Here is a 25,464-nt window from a genome sequence, read left to right as displayed (position 1 = left end):
CTCTTTCACTCCCTTCATCAATCAATGACTAGAAAGAGTGGTTTGCACACTGCCTGAGCTTCCTCCACTGCTGCAACTGCCTCGTTGCTGTTTAGTTTCTAAGTCGTGTCCCACTCTTTGGAGACCCCATGGACTGTAGCCTGCCCGATTCCTCTATGGGATTTCCCAGGAAATAACACTGGAGTGGGATGCCTTTGCCTTCTCCAGGTAATCTTCCCAAACCAAGAATTGAACCCGCATCTTGTGCATTGGCAGGTGGATTCTTTACCAATGAGCCACATTTGAAGCTCCTATTAAGTGCTTTTCGCCTTTTGTAATCTGACATTTTTCCTCCAACATTCAACTAAAAACCTCTTCACTTCAGATTACAGTGGACTTCCAGTGGCAAATTAAATAGCATATTTAAATTATATAAAACTTGATTGTGCTTCCATATTTGAATATAATTTGCTTGCATTTTTGATGATTCTTTTCTCATTTGTTTCAGTTTTTATCCTCTAGGCATTATTTTCAGCATTTTGACTGATTTCCCTTTTGCTGTTTCCCTCTAGATGTTAGTGTGCCTCAAAGTTTCATGCAAGCCGCTCATCTCTCTGTACCTATTTTCATTGGGCAAACCCCTCAACTCCTGTGCTTTCAACTCAGATGCATCTCACAAACGTGCAGGTAGCCCTGTTTCAGCATTTGCTGTCAATCTATCTTCCTATTACCTACCTTTTTTACTTTTCAACTATCAAAAGAGTATTTCTCCATGTAGATCTTCCAAAGGCAGCCAAAATAAAGAATGCCTAAACTGGAACTCATACTTCTATTTACAGTTAATTTTATCATGCTTTTCAGTTTAGTTCAGTTCAGTCGCTCAGTGGTGTCCAACTCTTTGTGACCCCATGAATTGCAGCACACCAGGCCTCCCTGTCCATCACCAACTCCTGGACTTCACCCAAACTTATGTCCATCAAGTCAGTGATGCCATCCAACCATCTCATCCTCTATCATCCCCTTCTCCTCCTGCCCCCAATCTCTCCCAGCATCAGAGCCTTTTCCAATGAGTCAACTCTTAGCATGAGGTGGCCAAAGTACTGGAGTTCCAGCTTTAGCATTAGTCCTTCCAAAGAACACCCAGGACTAATCTCCTTTAGAATGGACAGGTTGGATCTCCTGCCAGTCCAAGGCATTCTCAAGAGCCTTCTCCAACACCACGGTTCAAAAGCATCAATTCTCCAGTGCTCAGCCTTCTTCACAGTCCAACTCTCACATCCATACATGACCACTGGAAAAACCATAGCCTTGACTAGACGGACCTTTGTTGGCAAAGTAATGTCTCTTCTTTTCAATATGCTATCTAGGTTGGTCATAACTTTCCTTCCAAGGAGTAAGCATCTTTTAATTTCATGGCTGCAGTCACCATCTGCAGTGATTTTGGAGCCCAAAAAATAAAGTCTGACACTGTTTCCACTGTTTCCCCATCTATTTCCCATGAAGTGATGGGACCAGATGCCATGATCTTCATTTTCTGAATGTTGAGCTTTAGGCTTTCACTTTCATCAAGAGGCTTTTGAGTTCCTCTTCACTTTCTGCCATAAGGGTGGTGTCATCTGCATATCTGAGGTTATTGATATTTCTCCCAGCAATCTTGATTCCATTTTGTGTTTCTTCCAGCCCAGCGTTTGTCATGATGTACTCTGCATGTAAGTTAAATAAGCAGGGAGACAATATACAGCCTCGACGTACTCCTTTTCCTATTTGGAAACAGTCTTTTGTTCCATGTCCAGTTCTAACTGTTGCTTCCTGACCTGCATACAGGTTTCTCAACAGGCAGGTCAGGTGGTCTGCTATTCCCATCTCTTTCAGAATTTTCCACAGTTTATTGTTATCCACACAGTCAAAGACTTTGGCATAATCAATAAAGCAGAAATAGATGTTTTTCTGGAACTCTCTTGCTTTTTCCATGATCCAGCAGATGTTGGCAATTTGATCTCTGGTTCCTCTGCCTTTTCTAAAACCAGCTTGGACATCTGGAAGTTCATGGTTCATGTATTGCTGAAGCCTGGCTTGGAGAATTTTGAGCATTAGTTTACTAGCGTGTGAGATGAGTTGCAATTGTGTGGTAGTTTGAGCATTCTTTGGCATTGCCTTTCTTTGGGATTGGAATGAAAAAGACCTTTTCCAGTCCTGTGGCCACTGCTGAGTTTTCCATATTTGCTGGCATATTGAGTGCAGCACTTTCACAGCATCATCTTTCAGGATTTGAAATAGCTCAACTGGAATTCCATCACCTCCACTAGCTTTGTTCGTAGTGATGCTTCCTAAGGCCCACTTGACTTCACATTCCAGAATGTCTGGCTCTAGGTAAGTGATCACACCATCATGATTATCTTGGTTGTGAAGATCTTTTTTGTACAGTTCTGTGTATTCGTGCCACCTCTTCTTAATATCTTCTGCTTCTGTTAGGTCCATACCATTGGGTGCGTAAATTAAAAACTTTGAACCCTTCTCAAATCTTCCACCTACTCTGCCTTTAATTTTCACACCCCCACTGAGTACTAAACACTAATGATCTTCCCAAGTTAATGTTTTTACAATTATTTCTTCTGTCCATCTCTCTCAGCCTTTTGTCATTGTTCAGTCACTCAGTTATGTCTGATTCTTTGTGACCCCATAGACTGCAGCACACCAGGCTTCTCTGTCCTTCACCTTCTCCCAGAATTTGCTTAAACTCATGTCCATTGAGCCAGTGATGCCATTCAAACATCTTGTCCTCTGTCATTCCCTTCTCCTCCTGCCTTCAATCTTACCCAGTATCAGGGTCTTTTCCAATGAGTCAGCTCTTCACATCAGGTAGCCAAAGTACTGGAGCTTCACCTTCAGCATCTGTCCTTCCAATGAATGAAATGAAGTGAAGTGAAAGTTGCTCAATCACGTCCAACTCTTTGCGACCCCATGAACTATACAGTCCTTGGACTTCTCCAGGCCAGAATACTGGAGAGGGTAGCCTTTCCCTTCTCCAGGGGATCTTCCCAACCCAGGAATCGAATCCAGGCCTCCCACATTGCAGACAGACTCTTTACCAGCTGAGCCAAAAGGGAAGCCCAAGAATACTGGAATGGGTAACATGTTCCTTCTCCAGAGGATCTTCCTGACCCAGGAATTGAACCAGGGTCTCCTGAATTGCAGGCAGATTCTTTACCAACTGAGTTATCAGGAGAGCCCTTCCAATGAATATTTAGGACGCATTTCCTTTAGGATTGACTGGTTTGATCTCCTTGCAGTCGAAGGGACTCTCAACAGTCTTCTCAAGCATCATGGTTTTAAGGCATCAATTCTTTGGTGCTCAGCCTTTTACATTGTCCAGGCCTCATACTTGTAAATGACTACTGAAAAAAATCATAGCTTTAACTATATGGACCTTTATCAGCAAAGTAATGTCTCTGCTTTTTAATACACTGTCTAGGTGTGCCATAGCTTTTCTTTCAAGCAGGAAGCATCTTTTAATAGCATGGCTGCAGTCACTATCCACAATGATTTTGGAGCCTATGAAAATAGTCCGTCACTGTTTCCATTGTTTCCCCATCTATTTGCCATGAAGTGATGGGACCAGATGCCATGTTCTTAGTTTTTTGAATGTTGAGGTTTAAGCCAGCTTTTTCACTTTCACCTTCATCTAGAGGCTCTTATTCCTCTTTATCTGCATATCTGAGTTCATTGATATTTCTCCCGCAACCTTGATTCTGGCTTGTGCTTCATCCAGCCTGGCATTTTGCATGATGTACTCTTCATATAAGTTAAATAAGCAGTGTGACAATATAGCCTTAGAGTACTCCTTTACCAATTTTGAACCAGTCCATTGTTCCATGTTGCTTCTTGACCTGCATACAGGTTTCACAGGAGGCAGGTAAGCTGGTCTGACATTCCCACCTCTTTAAAAATTTTCCAGATTGTTGTGATCTACACAGTCAAAGGTTGTAGCATAGTCAATGAAGCAGACGCAGATTTTTTCTGGAATTCTTTTGCTTCTTCTATGATCCAGTGGATACTGGCAAGTTCATCTCTGGTTCCTCTGCCTTTTCTAAAACCAGCTTGAACATCTGGAAGTTCTCACTTCACATACTATTGATGCCTAGCTTGAAGGCTTTGAGCATCTTACCTATTGATGCCTAGCTTTAAGGCTTTGAGCATCTTACTAGCATATGAAATGTGTGCAACTGTGTGGTAGTTTGAACATTCTTTGGCATTGCCTTTCTTTGGGATGGGAATGAAAACTGAACTTTTCCAGTCCTGTGGCCACTGCTAAGTTTTCCAAATTAGCTGACATATTGAGTGCATCACTTCAACAGCATCATCTTTTAGGATCTGAATTACTTATTGGACATCTTTATCTAACGACCTCATTTTACTTCAAATTTAATATGTCCACAAACTGACTCACTGACCCAAACTGACTCAAATCTAGGTAGCAGTCTCAAGGCCATTCATCATCATGAAAAACCAAAATCTGAAAACCCCCCAACTCTAATAAAATCACTCCCACTTTTTCTCCATCATCATTACCACACAAAGTAGGTTACCAAGGCCTATCAAGACTGCCTATTAAATATCATAACATTCACTATCTGAAGCATCCCTTTTGCCTTTCTCTCATTTAGGTCAGTGTACAGTCTAAATTCTAAATTTAGTTTCTAAATACCAAGTTCTCAGTCACAATTCTCATGAACTACATAAGATAGAAAATGAAAACAAAGATATTTTATATGAATAGTCAAGTTTATGAAATAAAAGGATACACCCTCTTATTTACCTATACCATAATTTTAGAGCTGAGAAAAATTTAGACATAATTCAAGGTTCTCAAATAATACTGAAATGGAGAAAGAACTAAAAGACTGTTCTGGTTAGAAAAACCAATAAATAAAAAATAACCTATATTTTTTGCTCAAAAATTCTTTTTTTCTCCTTTTGGTCTGGATGAAATGTTGAGTAAGAAAATGTTATATTGAAAATACTATTACCCATATATGGATATGACCCGTGTTTGTAATGGATCATTATTAATTTCAGGCCTCCCATGAAGAGTGAATAGATTTGACTTCTTTTCAAGGTAGGCTGAGCCAAGAATCTCTGTTAATGCCTGAATTCAAAGACAAATGCTACAGACTGATGCTTATGTCCTTCCAAAATTCATATATTACAATTCTAATATCCAATGTGATAGTATTTGATGTGAGGGCTTTGAGATATAATTAGATCCAAACAATATCATGAAGGTAGAGTCCTCATGATGACACCACTACCCCCAAAAAATTGAGTCACCAGAGCTCTGTCTCTTTCTCCCATGAGGACATAGCAAGAACAAGGTCATTTGCAAGCCAGGGAGAGTTCTCACAAGGAATGGAAATAGCTTGCACCTTGACCTTGTACTTCCAAGTCTCCAGAACCATGAGAAATAAAACTCTTTTGTCAATGGTATTTTGTTATAGTAGCTGGAACTGACAACAGATTTATTCCATTTTGGACTGTCACAATAACTATATGCTATGAAGGCAATCCACTTTTTGCTAACATCTCATTCTTGTTTTATCTCTACAGGAAAATCCTGTTGAACCAAACAATTATTCATCAATGAGCCATATTTGCAATTCCTTTTTGACTGTATAAATTTATTATGTAATTCATTTACTTTCCAGGTCTAAAAGGGCATATAGGAATTGGCTCTCCTAAGCCAATATATGGGAGAAGGCAATGGCAGCCTACTCCAGCACTCTTGCCTGGAAAATCCCATGGACGGAGGAACCTGGTGGGCTGCAGTCCATGGGGTCACTAGGAGTCGGACACGACTGAGCGTCTTCACTTTCAATTTTCACTTTCATGCATCAGAGAAGGAAATGGCAACCCACTCCAGTGTTCTTACCTGGAGAATCCCAGGGACAGCGGAGGCTGGTGGGCTGCTGTCTATGAGGTCGTACAGAGTTGGACACGACTGAAGTGACTTAGCAGCAGCAAGCCAATATACCCCACATTTTTGTTTATTTTTTTAATAAAAAATCCCATGAATTGCTGTGTCCATTATTGAAAGGAAATAACCAAATATTTTAATCAGAAATAACTTTGAGAAAAGTAAAAAATAACATGACTAAGAATAGATAAGGAAAATAAGGAGTATGAAAGTAGGCATTGATTTACCAATTCAGTGATATCAAGAACAATATCTCTGTGAATATCTATGATTTCAAAATGGCTGCTCTAGCTCCAGTCATTGGATCTAAATCCAAGCATAAGGAAGGAAGGAAGGTGTCTACTATATTTATTCTCTTTACCAAGCCAGTGAAAGATTTCTGAGATAAATCCCTAAGAGGCTTCTTTTTATATGCAATTAACCAGAACTGTATCACTTGGCCATTCATCACGTAAAGAGAGACTGTGAAAGGAATCATGCAACTTTCTCAGCCCATGTGGTAGAGGCAAAGAAGAGACAAGGGGACTGGGAACAAGTTTGGGGCTAGACTACCAATAGTATCTGCTATTCCAACTATCTACCAATTGATCCAGAATTAAAAAAAAAAAAAAAAAAAAATGAACCTGTGCAGATTTGTAAAATGCCTCAACTATCAGAAACATAATATTTAAAATTTCATTTCATGGAGAGACGTTCTTTCTATCTTTAAATACTTTCCACAGTATTAGGCCAAGTCATAGTGCTCTGTCTGCTGAACAGATCAAGAAACAGCAAAGCAAGCAGATAAGTCTTTGCCGACATCTCAGGCCTATGAATTTTTTAAAAGGTTACTGCATTTGTACGTCAGCCCAGGTTCCCTCTCTGCCCTTCAGAGGAATTAATTCATCATTGGAATCCAGAGCTGGTTTCCTGAAATAAAACCAACAAGAGACCTGGAGCATGAGTTCAGAGGCAATGAGGTCAAGTGAGTAAGAGTTTCGCAGCTGTTGCAAGTAGAAATAAGTTCCATTCCTGGTTCTACCCTGCTACCCGTGTGACTGGGTGAGTTATTTAGCCTGCCTAAACCTCCACTCCCTCATCTGTAAAAAGAGAATGTTAACAATATCTACCTTGTAAGACATAAATGGAAAATGCATGCAAATTTGGCCATGAGATAAGCGTTCAGGGTTGTTGAACAAAATGCTAGTTACCTACCCAATAACCATTTCCTCTTAACATGGGGATATGTACAGAAAGACCCCACATCCATTGAAAATAAGGGTAACCATTTGACAATATTCCAATCAGTGCTATGTAAACACTGGTGTTTCTGAGAATGCATCTTTCTAAAACTGTGCTGAATAGTTGGCACATTTTACTCTTACCCTTTTTTCTTGACTGATGCCTGGTGTCCAGCTACCATCTCGACTAGAAAAGGTATAATTCAAAAAAAAAAAAAGTGTCTGGTAGTTTCTTGAAATTGCTTGTAAAATGTTTTCAATAGTATGCTGTTCTATTTTGGAATACAATGGAAAATTAGATACTTATTTCTTGGATTGCAACTTTAGTGTCACAGAGGTTGTCAGCAAAAGCATTAATACAAATATGGGGAACCACAGAAAATTGAAAAAAGAATTCACTATATTTACTACCCTAGGAGAAAAAATAAATAAAAACATCACTTTCCTCTGAAATGAATAGAAAAAGAAGGAAGGGTCTCATCTATTTGTTCTGTTCCAATGAAATCTGTCTTATAACCATGTAATAAATTATGAAATAAAACAAAAAATAAATTATGAAATAAAACAAAAAATGTCCCTCCTCATACCTGCTATATGATTTTCTGAATGGAAATTTCACAACTGATATTCTTTGAGCATAGTATCAACTACAATGTGGACAACATTAGAAGAATTCATCTTTGCTCAAAGCTTTCAGGCAACGTAATAATTTTCCATCCTTAAAAAAAAAAAAAAAAAATGAGAAGTAACTCCCAGGCCAAGAACCACATGTAATAAGCAGATTCAGGCCCAAAGAAGTTGATTCAAATATCCTAAACTGAATATATTGACTCTAAGTGAAAAGCCTCCTTAAAAATCTCCTTTTGTGTGATATTTTAAATAATATTTATGATATTATTGGAAAACCTACAAAGTATGAAGAAAAAAACTTTTGAGCTACAAATGGAAAATACCAATGCATTTTCAACTTACACTTTTTTCATACCACTTCCTTTGATATTAAGTTATTAATCTGTTTGCTATTTTTATGGCAAATTACTTAAAATGGCAAAAAGATTTTCTTTAAAAAAACAAGAAGAAAGTGAACAAACATAAAAACTTGATCTTCATTCTATATCAAGCTCTACTGCAGAACAAATCAAGTACTGCTTGCTTCATTTCTTTAAGTGAGACCTTCAGATTTGCGCCCTTTAGATAGATGCCATTCATCCCATTTCGATCATTATGCTTCCTATTTAGAAGCTGTCATTAGTGTGGCAATAGCTGAAGCCAGAGGAATGAGTGAACTCCCTGAAGAGGGCAAAGAGGGAAAAAAGTAGGGAAGAGCCGGATCCATGTTGTACTCAACAGTTACAGATAGTAAGAGGAGGGCTGTGGGAGGAAAAAAAGGGATCATTGAAACTGGAGAGAAAAATGACATGGGTCAGAGCGCCAGGATTTTTGAATGCTGCAGAAGCCAATGGAGGACAGGAGTGACCTTCTCTGTGAAAATATCTGAGAGACTGAAGATAATAGAAATGAAAAAAGTGTTATTGATTTTAGCAATAATCTGGATAATTTTGACCTCAGGAAAACGAATCTCAGTGGTTAAGACAGTACAATGATAGGTAGGTGATATATCGGCAAAGATATATAAGATCCAAGCTAAAACAGCCATTAGTGTCAGGAAGAAAGGGCAATTTTTGTTTTACAATATGGCAGTCTTCTCTGTTGTTTTAACATGTTTGTCTTGTTTCACTTCCGTTCTTGTTCTTGCTAATCCACCTGCCTCTAAGAATAACCTCTTGCACTTTCTAAAATTTTATTAAAGACGCACAGGAATTGGGTTCATTGTATATTCATTCTGGGTATAGTTGTTTATAAACATTAAGTATTTGTGTTGGATGGACAAGTGGCTCTGTATTAAAGTATATGTTGAGTTTATTTTTGACCTTGTAAGATAATTGTCTGCTTATTATTTGTCTGTGTTCTTTGTCTTCAAGGTTATCATTTAAGTAGTATCTGAATGACTAAATCATTCCTATACATAAGACTTCTATGTTTTCCTGAAAGATCTATGATATAAGCCCTTGAGATATCACCCTGGATAAAGGCTGGAAAGTGAAAGTCAGAGGATTGCTCCTGGAAGCTTACCAGTGTGAACCACTGAGAACCCCTGAAATAATCCCTAAGGATCGTCCTCATTTTAGCCCTTTGACTAGAAACAAATATTTTAAGAGCTTTAAATAACTAATTTTTTACTTCTTAATCAAATCTATAGGTGAAATGGCTTGCACCATTTAAAACAAGTCCTACAACTGTACACAGTATATGAAATGATTTCTATTTTAAGTGATGAAAATGGTTTAAATACTGGCTCTAGGTTCAAGAACATTCAGTTTGCAGAAACTGGATACCTATTGCTCAAATATATTCCTGTTTTAAAATATACACTTTAGATGCCAAAAAGGCTGGCAGTTGTTTTCTTTTTTTTAATAGACATACTACTATTTCATCAATCATATATCATTAATGCAGCTGCTGGAAGTGGCATATGCTCTATAAGCAAATTTTAATTTTATATATATTTATTTGAAATATGTATCCAAAGCTTTTAAAAACATCATAAGAGAATAGTTCTTATTACACAGATTTGGTAGTATCTGTTGCAATGCTCCCTATTTAAAAATTAAAGTTAAACACGGATTCATTCCTTAATCCAACAAAAAGGAACATATCTATGACTTTGGATTTCTTTGCAGAGAGATAAGTCTATTCCTATGATTGCTTTAAATTCATTCTGAGTTTAACAGATAGAGTGGCTCAAGAAAAGAATGGCATTTTCTGATATGCTTATTAACATTTTCTAAGGATTAAAAAAAAATCTATAATAATGACAGCTAGAAGCTATTTCTATATGTATTTTACTAAAAAGCACTGTTATTAGTAATGGGCACCACTTAAGTGTCTAGTTTCTTTGTATAGATAAGACTTATAAGGTTTGAAGGTTAATCTGAAGTTTCTCTAAACCAATTCTTCAAGCAAATTTGACTGAACATTTCACAAACTCAGCTCTTTTGCCTTCTCTGTAATTTGTTTGTTTCAGGTTGTGCTAAAATAAGGTTTTTGTCCTAAGGCATACAAATATTTAAAAGAATAAAAGGGGAACACTAGAAGAAAAACTTTAAATATTATTATTCTCATTTGCTGTTTTTGTTGTGACATAAAAAATGCAAAGCAATAAAATGTCAAGGTAGAACCATACTGCAGTGTGTATATAAAGTCATTTCTTAAAAGTAAAATTTAGTGGTCAAGAATTAGAATGATCAAAAAGTTGTCTCTATCTAAGTACCACTAAGGGAAAGGAACAGCATAATTATTTGGCTGGGATGCCAAGAGCAAACTAGTCAGTTCTAAGCAAACTGAGACCTAAGATATATGGTCAACTGAGTTACAATTTAAAAGAAGGCAAGATAAATTGTGGTCTTCATGACAGAAAAAAAAAATATGAATGAGAATCTAAAATGAGAACAAAGAGGTGGGAAGAAATGCTGGAGGAAGAAACACAAGAGACCTATAACTTGCATTCAGATAATGAAATTCCCAAGATAGAATATACAGGGGAATAAATGATAGTGGTTGATTTGGAAATTCAGGACTCCAGATGCTCAACATCACTCAGTATCAGAGAAATGCAAATCAAAACCACTATGAGGTACCATTTCATGCCAGTCAGAATGGCTGCGATCCAAAAGTCTATAAGCAATAAATGCTGGAGAGGGGGTGGAGAAAAGGGAACCCTCTTACACCGTTGGTGGGAATGCAAACTAGTACAGCCACTATGGAGAACAGTGTGGAGATTCCTTAAAAACTTGGAAATAAAACTGCCTTATGATCCAGCAATCCCACTGCTGGGCATACACACTGAGGAAACCAGAAGGGAAAGAGACACGTGTACCCCAATGTTCATCGCAGCACTGTTTATAATAGCCAGGACATGGAAGCAACCTAGATGTCCATCAGCAGATGAATGGATAAGAAAGCTGTGGTACATATACACAATGCAGTATTACTCAGCCATTAAAAAGAATACATTTGAATCAGTTCTAATGAGGTGGATGAAACTGGAGCCTATTATACAGAGTGAAGTAAGCCAGAAAGAAAAACACCAATACAGTATACTAACGCATATATATGGAATTTAGAAAGATGGTAACAATAACCCTGTGTACGAGACAGCAAAAGAGACACTGATGTATAGAACAGTCTTATGGACTCTGTTGGAGAGGGAGAGGGTGGGAAGATTTGGGAGAATGGCATTGAAACATGTATAATATCATGTATGAAACGAGTTGCCAGTCCAGGTTCAATGCATGATACTGGATGCTTGGGGCTGGTGCACTGGGACGACCCAGAGGGATGGTATGGGGAGGGAGGAGGGACGAGGGTTCAGGATGCAGAACACATGTATACCTGTGGCGGATTCATTTTGATATTTGGCAAAACTAATACAATTTTGTAAAGTTTGAAAATAAAATTTAAATAAATAAATAAAAACAGAAAAAAAGAACTGGACATGGAATAATAGACTGGTTCCAAATTGGGAAAGGAGTATGTCAAGGCTGTATATTGTCACCCTGCTTATTTAACTTCTATGCAGAGTATATCATGTGAAAATTGGGCTGATGTAGCACAAGTTGGAATCAACATTGCTGGGAGAAATATCATTAACATCAGATACACAAATGATACCAGCCTTATGGCAGAAAGTGAAGAAGAACTAAAGAGCCTCTTGATGAAGATGAGAGAGGAGAGTGAAAAAGCTGGCTTAAAACTCAACATTCAGAAAACTAAGATCATGGCATCTGGTCCCATCACTTCATGGCAAATAGATGGAGAAACAATGGAAACCATGACAGACTTTATTTTCTTGGGCTCCAAAGTCACTGCAGATGGTGACTGCACCCATGAAATTAAAAGATGCTTGCTCCTTGGAAGAAAAACTATGACCAACCTTGACAGCATATTAAAAAGCAGAGACATTAATTTGCCTACAAAGGTCCATCTAGTGAAGGCTATGGTTTTTCCAGTAGTCATGTATGGTTGTGAGAGTTGGGCTATAAAAAAGCTGAGTGATGAAGAATTGATGATTTTGAACTGTGGCATTGGAGAAGACTCTTGAGAGTCCCCTGGACTGCAAGGAGATCAAACCAGTCAATCCTAAAGAAAATCAGTCCTGAATATTCATTGGAAGGACTGATGTTGAAGCTGAAACTCCAATACTTTGGCCACCTATGTGAAGAACTGACTCATTGGAAAACACCCTGATGCTGGGAAAAATTGAAGGTGGGAGGAGAAGGGGATGTCAGAGGATGAGATGGTTGGATGGCATCACTGACTTGATAGACATGAGTTTGAGCAAGCTCCGGGAGTTGTTGATGGACTGAGGAGCCTGGGGTGCTTCAGTCCATGGAGTTGCAGAGTTGGACATAACTGAGCAATTGTACTAAACTGATCTGAAATTAAAGGGACTGGCATTCTAAAAATGAGCTAGATGGGTACCTATCTTCAAAGAACTCATGACCGTTTGGTTGTATCAGTTACCTATTGGAACATTAAAACTACCCCAGCTCAGTGACATAAAATAAAATCCACTTATCATTTCCCATGAAAAAAAAAATAAAATCAATTTTGTGAGTGTTTAATATGTGCCAGACACTAAAGCTTGGAGTTTCTTATAAAATACCTCTTTGAGTACATTACTGAATTCAATTTTTTTATATAATGCGAGTCTTCCTGGCCTCTTGTAAAAACCAAGGTGATGCCTCTTTGCTTTATCCAAAACAGCTTCAAAGGCAACAAGTTATCACATAGTAGCAGTTTAAAGGCATAGCTGGAGCCACATAATTCTATCTTCTCCAACGTAAAGTCTGAACTATAGACCAACTCGAGTGAAAATATTCATTCTAATTAAAGAATTTTCTCTTTCAAGCTACAAATCTGAACATTTAGCATAAAGGAAATGTCTAAGAAATAAATCTCACTAAAATAATGACTCAATAGGAATCATCAAGTGTCAGCTTCAGATACTATTTTCCTTTCTAACTCACATGTTATGTGTGACTGTGGAAAAGGAAACTGGTACGATTCTTTGATAATCAGGAAATAAAATTTAAATTAGAGGCTTACAAATGTTCAAAAGTATAATATAATCCACAAATAAAATGCAGATCTCTCCCCCTCCTCCAAAGATAATAATTGAGAGTATTTCTAAACAAGCAGTGATGTTCAACAACATTTCACGTGCCTGTTGACCCTCTGTATGTCTTTATACACAGGTCTAAGTACAATATTCAACTTGTAAAAGTTACTTATATAAGGCTATACACAAATTAAAAAATAAGTAAAGTTTTTTTTTTAATATTCCCATTGAACAAGGCACACTAAAGCAATTGCCTCATGCATTTGCAAGCAGTTTTTAAAGGAGTCAAAGAATCTCTTTTATAATTTTACACATAGTCACAGAAGGGGAAAAATTAGTTTCACTTTTAGTCAGCAGTTGACTCATATAAGATGAACTAAGATCAGAAGGACAAAATTGGCACTGGAAAAGGAAAAGTTAAATGCTGTATTCTGAATTCTGTTCAGAGTGGAGAACACCAATGGGAGACTAAAGCTCTCTCTTTACTGAAGCAGCAGTTTGAAGTACTCTTGTGTAGTATAATAGAATAATTGACCCAATTAGGGCCCTATTCATCAGAAATTAGATTTCTGCAGGTGCCAAGCACAAAGGCTTTTAAGGGCCTTCTTGGCTTCTCACTAGCAACATTGGGAAGTTGCAGGCACAACAAAACTGCAAAATCTGCAATTTAATATCTTTCCTCAAGGTATCTGCTCAACCTCACTTTAATTTTAAAGACAGATGAAAGGGACACAGCTTTAGAGTCTGTTCCCTTGCCAAGACAGCCCTTTTCTGGTAAGCCTATGGCCGACCATCCTCTTTAACTTGACTTTAAAGAAACACTTTTAAAAGCAACAACCATAGCCTATGATTTCATATTCACCTTTCAGAATATCTCATTCCAAAGTCTGTCCAATTCAGATAATTTTGGGTGGATTCATATTGTATTCACCATTTAAGGTTGTAGAATCCAGAATGTGTTCAGCCAAGTCCTTTAGATGATGTTTCTTCAGATACAATTCATATTACACAGTTGAAAAATCTGCTTCAGTTGGGCCTGAGATTCTTGAAGAGAAATTGATGGTATGTCAAGTGTTTCTGGGTGTACGGGATAGAAAAGAGGTAAGAAAAAGCCACTCTCTGAAGATCAAGGGATTCCTGGATACAGTTCAACTCTGATTTTTTAAATAGAATGTTCTCATTTGCTGATAGGATAAGAAGAAATTAACTCCCCTAACTTCCCCAGGTTTACCACTTGGAATACATACACAATCGCTCTGAGTTTCTATTCTCAATTTTCTTTCTAGCGTTGATGATTATGAGTGTATTTACTTATCCCGATTTCTGTATCTTCCATTAAAACGTGTGTTCCAGGGGAGCAAAGACAATGTCCCACTTATGTACTGCTTTGTCCCCCATCCCTCGTGCCTAGAGAAGTACAGTCAGCCCTCCCTACCCATAGATACAGATGCAGAGGGCCAACGGTACCTGGTCATTTTATATAAAGAACTTGAGCATCCAGGGGTTTTGGTATATGTGAGGGTCTTTGATACTGAGATACTGAGTGATGGCTGTACAAGGCACACAGTAGAGTCTCAATGTATGTTTCTTGAATGAATGAATGAATAAATAAATTTATTTTCTTTAGAGAAATTTAAAATCAGCACATTAAAGGTGTACCTATATTAAGGGAAATAACACCCCTGGCTTTCTTCATGGGTTCAAGTAGAATATATAAGATCTGGAAACTATACAGAATAAGGTTGAGTTAGCTTTAAGCTGGTTCCAGTGCTAGAGATGCTATATATCAAACTGTCTACTAGACTTCATGACAACTGAAGGAAAATACACCCCAAAATAAGTGTATTTGGGGATATATAAGGGGATATATTTGGGGATGTATAAGGGGATAAGATATCCCCTTCCTTCCTCCAGCCCTCTTCCGATTACAACCCAATTTTTCCCACTATGTTGTGTTACACTTTACTAGTTATACTTAACTGATAGCCCAAAACCTACCTAAGCTTTAAATTATCAGACCAACATGCAGGCACCAAACCCTACCAGTGTCACTTCTTAAATATCTCTCCAATATCTCTATCATTTTCCCTTCATCCACATCTTAGATCATTTATTTTTTGTTGACTATTGAGAGAGTATCATAATTGGTCTCCACATTTCAGTTTACCTTTTATCTTCCCAACCATCCTTCATATTTTTATCCATATATTTTAAACTATAAGTCTGATCATATGCTTTCAATATATCCAATTACCTACTCAATATAGTATAAAGTTCTTAGTAGGACATAAAAGACTGTTCCATGGTTTGCCTGTTTTCCAGCCTCATCTCCTGTTGCTTCCTATAGTCACCCTCTTACTTTCATGGTAACCTGTGCTCTCTGGCTATTCATTTCTAATAGCAACAGTGTGCACCATTCCCCCATTCCTCTTCCATTAGGAAAGTCCTTCTAAGTCCCAGGATTCAGCACAAGTGCCAGCATACTTCTCTGGGTACAGACGTAGGTATCTGGAGAGAAACGAATAGTCTATCTGTTCTGGTTCAATATCATCTTCTCGAATGCCATCTATTTTATTATCGCAAACGTCTGTGCATTTGCTTCTCTCAAAAGCAGAGAACCGTGCAGAGTATGGACATGCGTGCACAATGAATAACAGAATGGCCCCTTCTGACTGCATACTGGTTTCCTTTTCATGATCAGCCTAGGCACCTCTCTGAGCTCAAGAAGGGCTCCAGTCCCTCTTTTAAAGGGCTCATTGGTTTAGGTCAGGTCCATTCAGGATAAGCTCTCTTTTGGGGTTAATTCAAAAACCACTCATTATGGACCTTAATTATATCTACAAAATCCCTTCACCTTTGCCTTACAATGTAACATAAGCATGAGTGGCACTTCACCCTAGTCACAGGTTCCAAATACACTCCAGAGAAGGGAATTATGCAAGGGAATGAGTTATTGGGAGTCACTTTCCAATTCTGTCTATCAGAGCTGGGAACCTATAGACTAACTAATGGTCCTCAGTCCTCAACTCACATCACTAGGGTGATCTGAGAAATTTCATAACCAATCTGAAATTGGAGGGAGCCAGACAAATGAACTTAGGAGTATGGAGATATCTCTGGGTTTATTCACCAACAAAGAGCTTGTGATGTTATTTTCTAAATGCTTGTCTTATTCTTTAAAGTTCATGTGTGGATGGTCAGCTAAATGATAGATTTGCATGTGTATGTCATTTTTTTTAATGACTAGCAGGGTTTGTTTTTTAACTTTCAGAATGCTTATTTATCTCTGTAGCTATATTCATAGATATAATGTGAACATTGTGAGGGCAATGAGAATATCATATTCACATTTATATTCCAAGTGCCTATATCTCAATATTTAATCAGGACCCACCCAAGTAAGCAGTTCTTTCTAATTCTGCTTAAGATAGATCATCTTGTTTGACCTTTGGATTGCCTATGTCCCTTATGAGGTAAGAGAAGGACATTTGCTGTTTGCTTAAAATATTGCATGAATGTATACATAATTAGGTTCCTTGTTGTTGCTGTTCAGCTGCTAAGTTGTGTTTGACTCTTTGTGACCCCACAGACTACAGTACACCAGGTTTCCCTATCTTTCATTCTCTCTCAAAATTTGTTCAAATGCCATCCGTTGAGTCATTGAAGTCTTTTCTAAAAAGAATGTTCTAGCTCTTCAGCAGACAAAAGGAAATATATGTGAGCCTCAGCTCTCACAGCTCAAAAATGTCTTGGAAGTTACCATTTCTTCAAAACCAATTCAGGTCAGTGATTTCACATAGCTATTCCTGAGGACTTTTCCTTCTTCAGCAAAATCAGGCAGACAAAGGTCTGTGAAATAACATGCCCCCACTACCAGGGGAGAAATCTGGGCTCAGCCCTGTGTGTGCTCAGGCTTTCTATCCCTCTGGGCAGCAGACCTGTCCTAACTCAAACTCCCCACAAGACATTCTCACTCAGGATGCTGCCAGTGCAGGCCCCATGTCAAAGGGAAGAGAAGAGCAAAAACAGAGAACTGACATGACACTTAAGACACTCCAGTGCCCCATGTCTACACAGGCAGTGGCTTCAGTAATGAACTTGTTCAATCTTCAGTGATGCATGAAGGAAAAAGAGACACACAAAAGCAAACGCATGGGAAATCCTCAGATTCTCTTATAGTAGAAAGGCGGCTGGTGATTGATTCAGCCACATTTTTGTCATCTGAAGCCAGCTTAGTGTTAGAAGCATTTTTGCAGATCAAGGCTTTAACCTAAGGAACATGGATTGCTTCAGAGAGCCCAAGAATCCCCTGAAATAAAAGGGAAAAGGATTTTCCTGAGCATGCATGTAACACAAATGGCATGTGGGATTTTCTCTGCCCTTAAAGGCTCAGAGAATTTTCACCTAAACTCCAGATTCAGGCTATGGAGCACCAAGAAGCCCCACCCACTGCGTGTGTGCCTTACTGTGCGTCTTTCTGTCTTAATCTGGGATCAGGGCAGCCTGTTTTGCATTTCCCTACTTCCGGACCTGAAGTGAAGCTCTATCTTTCTCACTTGCCTTCAGGAGAAATTCCAATCATAGTAAACACATCGGGACTTTTACGGAGATACCGACATTTGTGAGGTCATGAAAAAGCAGCTAATAAAGAGTTCCCTGGATTTGTTTCACTTCCTTCTTTGTCTTTGTAGTTCATGTCCACACATGCTCACTTTTCCAAACCTATGTTTATCACATAGACCCTTCCTGTACCATAAAGAGGGCTTCCGTCATAGCTCAGTTGATAAAGAATCTGCCGGCAACGCAAGAGATCCTGGTTCGATTCCTGGGTCAGGAAGTTCCGCCGGAGACGGCATAGGCTACCCATTCCAGTATTCTTGGGCTTCCCTTGCGGCTCAGCTGGTAAAGAATCTGCCCGCAATGCGGGATACCTGGGTTTAAACCCTGGGTTGGGAAGATCCTCTGGAGAAGGGAAAGGCTACCCACTCCTGTGTTCTGGCTTGGAGAATTCCATGGACTGTATAGGCCATGGGGTCGCAAAGAGTTAGTATCCTTGAGAAATATCACCCAGTCCCTGCTGCCTGATAGGATCCTTCCTAAATTATATGCCTTCCTCAGTTTTCCACATTTGGGGGAAATAAACATTTTCTATGTTCATGCCTAGGTGCTTTTGTTCCCTAGAGAAAAAGTGAAAAACTTTAACCATATTTTCAAAAAGCGTCCATGATCCAAAGTGAATAAGAACAATATCCTTAGAGAAAGTGTTTGGGAGTCACACTCCACTGCCAAGAGAGATGAAGGGTACAACACACACAAGCCCCTGATAAGACTCGAGTGTTCGTCTTCTCTCTGTGCCCTCAAGGCAGCAAAGCTCTAACAATAGGTTCTTTTCAGAGCAAGGCGACTGGACTTCACATCCCAGTCACCAGCCCACTCCTCTGGCCACCTGCTTGCCTTTCCCCACTGCTCCTCTCCACTTTCAACTCTGCCCAGTATACCCTGTGGAATCTCCTAACGTTATTAATAAATACATTTTCTTCACAACCTCTTATTAGAACATTCTATCTCCAGAGGGGTAGTATGGCCTAACAGTTTAAGAGTTTGAATCTGAAATTAGTCTTTCTGCTTTCAAATCTTTGCTCTATTATTGGCTAACACTTGTGAATTTGGGGAACTTCATTTTTCATCTATAACATGGGATAATAATCATCCTCATGGAATATTGTGAATGTTAAATGAGTAAATATACCCTGGAAAAAGGGAAGGTTACCTACTCCAGTATGCTGGCCTGAAGAATTTCAGTCCATGGGGTCCCAAAGAAACACTATTGAGCGACTTTCACTTCACTTTCACTAGAACTTATATATAGTTGTATATATAAATACAGATCTATATATAAACATAGAGCTATAAATCTGTAAATATAATAGAGAACTTAGAACACAGCAAGTCTGTAGAAAGGGTTAGCTGTCTTTGTTACCTTTTTTTATGTGATCATCCATTATCATTAAGTTCCACATAAAAGATCTACCATGAAAATACCATTTCTCAGGGAGCTTCTCTAGTGGAGGCCTTCATTTCCCATATGCTCCAAACCAAAGGCCTGGGTAGAGGAACTGGCAAAATGCCAACTCATCCACCCATTTACACATCAATGTCCAACCCAAACCACTAAATGGAAGATAGTTTTATTATATATTAGCTTAAAAAGAAAAGTGAAGTTTCAGATAAGATCAGTCACTCAGTCGTGTCCTACTCTTTGCAACCCCATGAATCGCAGAACACCAGGCCTCCCTGTCCATCACCATCTCCCAGAGTTCACTCAAACTCACGTCCATCAAGTCAGTGATGCCATCCAGCCATCTCATCTTCTGTCGTCCCCTTCTCCTCTTGCCCCCAATCCCTCCTTTCCAATGAGTCAACTCTTTGTATGAGGTGGCCAAAGTACTGGAGTTTCAGCTTTAGCATCATTACTTCCAAACACTCACAGCTGATCTCCTTTAGAATGGACTGGTTGGATCTCCTTGCAGTCCAAGGGACTCTCAAGAGTCTTCTCCAACACCACAGTTCAAAAGCATCAATTCTTCGGCGCTCAGCCTTCTTCACAGTCCAACTTTTACATCCATACATGACCACTGGAAAAACCATAGCCTTGACTAGATGGACCTTTGTTGGCAAAGTAATGTTTCTGCTTTTCAATATGCTATCTAGGTTGGTCATAACTTTCCTTCCAAGGAGTAAGCGTCTTTTAATTTCATGGCTGCAGTCACCATCTGCAGTGATTTTGGAGCCCAAAAAAAGTTTAGTAGGATGATATGTTAGGAATGAAGGTTTAGCTAATACTGGAGAATATGGAAAATTGCCCGGGAATGAAATATGTTATTTGAGGACATAGCAGGGTCCCTGTCTTAAACACATTAACAGAAGTTGTGTGCCTGCCCCCTTTCTCTGATGTTAGAGAAAGGATTACTGCCTGAAGAGGGACTTTGGACTTCATTTTAAAAATCCCTTTCAAAATAAAATTCTGCGAATCCTGGATCTCCACGGAATTTGTTCATATGCCAAGGCGCACACATGAAAAGTGTCGGTAGTTTCATATGGGTAACACAGTTTGGGTTAATTGGGGGTAGGGGGCCCACAGCGCTTTTGGTTACTAGACCTGTACTCTTGCTTGGCTCTTCAACTCACATGTGTGACCTTGAAGACCACTGCATCTCTATCAGAGAGGGGAAAGAGGATGCCGTACCCATGGCTCTCACAAGCTTTTCAACTGTAAAATTCTTTTTACTACTGAAAGCCCACAGAGAAGCTCTATATGTAGCAGAAATAAACTCCCAGCAGGAAAGATTTCAGTAGGGATGATAAGGGACTAACCAATTCCCTGCCTCCCCACAACCTCATATCTCTAGAGTCGGCCCTTCATGTGGCTTCATACACCTTCAAAGATCGCTCAGAATCAGCTTTCAAAACAAACCAACCAACCTGAATGAAGTGGCTTCTACAGTCTTTTCACCTCTGAGATTTACTTTGTTTATCTATATCTTTGAAATTAGCCATGTTTTATCCCTGTTCAAAATTTCTCTTGTTTGATACTAACAGTCAGCTAAGATCAAAGGAGTTTAGCATTGAGTTGGCATTGTTTTATGGCTTGTTTTAATATTATTCAGGAAGACAAGAAAGAATACATTGATCATGTGGTCATTTGCTTTCTTATTTACATTTTAAGAGGATGTAAGAATTTTTATATTCAGTATGAAGCTACATTCTTCTTGCTACAAATATATGCATTTTCAGATATAGTATATATTTCATATATTATAATAGCAATAAACACACACACACACGTACACACGAGCTTCCCTGGTGGCCCAGCAGTAAAGAATTTGCCTGCAATGCAAGAGATACAGGTTCAACCCCTGAGTCAAGAAGTCTCCTGGAGAAGGAAATGGCAATCCATTCCAGTATTCTTGCCTGGGAAATCCAGTGGACAGAGGAGCCTGGCAGGCTACTGTCCATGGAGTCACAAAGAGTCAGACATGACTTAGCAACTAAACAACAACAACAATATGTATCTAAATATATGCCACATCTAAAAAATTTTTTTCATAAGTGAAAAATCCAGGGAAATATTTTATAGCTGCTTTCAAGCTCATTTAAAGACATCAACAGTTTTCAAGTAGTAATATAAAATAAATATGCAAATAATACTTTTAAGAAAAGAGAACTAAGCATTTAAAGGAACTCTAATATGGGTATCAAATATCTCGAGATGCAGTTTAGTAGTGAAAAGTTATGTTCATGACCAAGGATAAAATCTTCAGCTAAAGATATATCTGATGGAAGAAAAGATTTTCTAGTTTTTATTCTTGGCTGCAAATGAAGCTCTAAAACTTAACTTGTAACCCAGTAAAAGAGAAATTAAATTAAAGCAGTCACTATTATAGGTAGAAAAAAATAAGATACAGATTAAAACAAGCAATAACAAGAAACAGTAAGGTACTGATGAAAACAAGTAATTACGGGACACACATCATTTTCTATGATAAAACTGATATTTCTTAAATGCTATCATCACAATGTAGTTAGCACTTGTCAAGACTTTATTAAAATACTCAATCTTGCTTAAAGTGAACAAATTAAGTTATCTATAGGACTACAGACAAAGACCTGAAGAAAGTTACAAATATCTATCACTAATGAACTAGAATGTGTCTTAATACATAGTATTTAAAGGATTTTGGCCTGTTCCCTCATTTGACCAAATGCTCACTATTGCATTAACATCTGTAATTCCATATTATCAAATTCTTAAAAGTGGATCCTAAGAGAAAAGAGAAAAGTTAATGATCCTTATCATTAACACTGATATTGATGCATTTGCTACTTCAATGGGAAACAGCAAACAAGGGCATTCAGTCACCAAACACTCCTCCGAAAAATGACCTCAGAAAGAAAGAAAGAAAAACACACCTCCTCTTCTGTTGCTTTGTCTCTTTCACTCCCTTCATCAATCAATGACTAGAAAGAGTGGTTTGCACACTGCCTGAGCTTCCTCCACTGCTGCAACTGCCTCGTTGCTGTTTAGTTTCTAAGTCGTGTCCCACTCTTTGGAGACCCCATGGACTGTAGCCTGCCCGATTCCTCTATGGGATTTCCCAGGAAATAACACTGGAGTGGGATGCCTTTGCCTTCTCCAGGTAATCTTCCCAAACCAAGAATTGAACCCGCATCTTGTGCATTGGCAGGTGGATTCTTTACCAATGAGCCACATTTGAAGCTCCTATTAAGTGCTTTTCGCCTTTTGTAATCTGACATTTTTCCTCCAACATTCAACTAAAAACCTCTTCACTTCAGATTACAGTGGACTTCCAGTGGCAAATTAAATAGCATATTTAAATTATATAAAACTTGATTGTGCTTCCATATTTGAATATAATTTGCTTGCATTTTTGATGATTCTTTTCTCATTTGTTTCAGTTTTTATCCTCTAGGCATTATTTTCAGCATTTTGACTGATTTCCCTTTTGCTGTTTCCCTCTAGATGTTAGTGTGCCTCAAAGTTTCATGCAAGCCGCTCATCTCTCTGTACCTATTTTCATTGGGCAAACCCCTCAACTCCTGTGCTTTCAACTCAGATGCATCTCACAAACGTGCAGGTAGCCCTGTTTCAGCATTTGCTGTCAATCTATCTTCCTATTACCTACCTTTTTTACTTTTCAACTATCAAAAGAGTATTTCTCCATGTAGATCTTCCAAAGGCAGCCAAAATAAAGAATGCCTAAACTGGAACTCATACTTCTATTTACAGTTAATTTTATCATGCTTTTCAGTTTAGTTCAGTTCAGTCGCTCAGTGGTGTCCAACTCTTTGTGACCCCATGAATTGCAGCACACCAGGCCTCCCTGTCCATCACCAACTCCTGGACTTCACCCAAACTTATGTCCATCAAGTCAGTGATGCCATCCAACCATCTCATCCTCTATCATCCCCTTCTCCTCCTGCCCCCAATCTCTCCCAGCATCAGAGCCTTTTCCAATGAGTCAACTCTTAGCATGAGGTGGCCAAAGTACTGGAGTTCCAGCTTTAGCATTAGTCCTTCCAAAGAACACCCAGGACTAATCTCCTTTAGAATGGACAGGTTGGATCTCCTGCCAGTCCAAGGCATTCTCAAGAGCCTTCTCCAACACCACGGTTCAAAAGCATCAATTCTCCAGTGCTCAGCCTTCTTCACAGTCCAACTCTCACATCCATACATGACCACTGGAAAAACCATAGCCTTGACTAGACGGACCTTTGTTGGCAAAGTAATGTCTCTTCTTTTCAATATGCTATCTAGGTTGGTCATAACTTTCCTTCCAAGGAGTAAGCATCTTTTAATTTCATGGCTGCAGTCACCATCTGCAGTGATTTTGGAGCCCAAAAAATAAAGTCTGACACTGTTTCCACTGTTTCCCCATCTATTTCCCATGAAGTGATGGGACCAGATGCCATGATCTTCATTTTCTGAATGTTGAGCTTTAGGCTTTCACTTTCATCAAGAGGCTTTTGAGTTCCTCTTCACTTTCTGCCATAAGGGTGGTGTCATCTGCATATCTGAGGTTATTGATATTTCTCCCAGCAATCTTGATTCCATTTTGTGTTTCTTCCAGCCCAGCGTTTGTCATGATGTACTCTGCATGTAAGTTAAATAAGCAGGGAGACAATATACAGCCTCGACGTACTCCTTTTCCTATTTGGAAACAGTCTTTTGTTCCATGTCCAGTTCTAACTGTTGCTTCCTGACCTGCATACAGGTTTCTCAACAGGCAGGTCAGGTGGTCTGCTATTCCCATCTCTTTCAGAATTTTCCACAGTTTATTGTTATCCACACAGTCAAAGACTTTGGCATAATCAATAAAGCAGAAATAGATGTTTTTCTGGAACTCTCTTGCTTTTTCCATGATCCAGCAGATGTTGGCAATTTGATCTCTGGTTCCTCTGCCTTTTCTAAAACCAGCTTGGACATCTGGAAGTTCATGGTTCATGTATTGCTGAAGCCTGGCTTGGAGAATTTTGAGCATTAGTTTACTAGCGTGTGAGATGAGTTGCAATTGTGTGGTAGTTTGAGCATTCTTTGGCATTGCCTTTCTTTGGGATTGGAATGAAAAAGACCTTTTCCAGTCCTGTGGCCACTGCTGAGTTTTCCATATTTGCTGGCATATTGAGTGCAGCACTTTCACAGCATCATCTTTCAGGATTTGAAATAGCTCAACTGGAATTCCATCACCTCCACTAGCTTTGTTCGTAGTGATGCTTCCTAAGGCCCACTTGACTTCACATTCCAGAATGTCTGGCTCTAGGTAAGTGATCACACCATCATGATTATCTTGGTTGTGAAGATCTTTTTTGTACAGTTCTGTGTATTCGTGCCACCTCTTCTTAATATCTTCTGCTTCTGTTAGGTCCATACCATTGGGTGCGTAAATTAAAAACTTTGAACCCTTCTCAAATCTTCCACCTACTCTGCCTTTAATTTTCACACCCCCACTGAGTACTAAACACTAATGATCTTCCCAAGTTAATGTTTTTACAATTATTTCTTCTGTCCATCTCTCTCAGCCTTTTGTCATTGTTCAGTCACTCAGTTATGTCTGATTCTTTGTGACCCCATAGACTGCAGCACACCAGGCTTCTCTGTCCTTCACCTTCTCCCAGAATTTGCTTAAACTCATGTCCATTGAGCCAGTGATGCCATTCAAACATCTTGTCCTCTGTCATTCCCTTCTCCTCCTGCCTTCAATCTTACCCAGTATCAGGGTCTTTTCCAATGAGTCAGCTCTTCACATCAGGTAGCCAAAGTACTGGAGCTTCACCTTCAGCATCTGTCCTTCCAATGAATGAAATGAAGTGAAGTGAAAGTTGCTCAATCACGTCCAACTCTTTGCGACCCCATGAACTATACAGTCCTTGGACTTCTCCAGGCCAGAATACTGGAGAGGGTAGCCTTTCCCTTCTCCAGGGGATCTTCCCAACCCAGGAATCGAATCCAGGCCTCCCACATTGCAGACAGACTCTTTACCAGCTGAGCCAAAAGGGAAGCCCAAGAATACTGGAATGGGTAACATGTTCCTTCT

The sequence above is a fragment of the Bos grunniens genome, chromosome 4 (assembly GCF_055505025.1).
Source record: "Bos grunniens cultivar Pamir isolate PY7600 chromosome 4, Bosgru_T2T1.0, whole genome shotgun sequence".
Taxonomy (NCBI): Eukaryota; Metazoa; Chordata; class Mammalia; order Artiodactyla; family Bovidae; genus Bos; species Bos grunniens.
Note: the sequence above shows the minus strand (reverse complement) of the source record.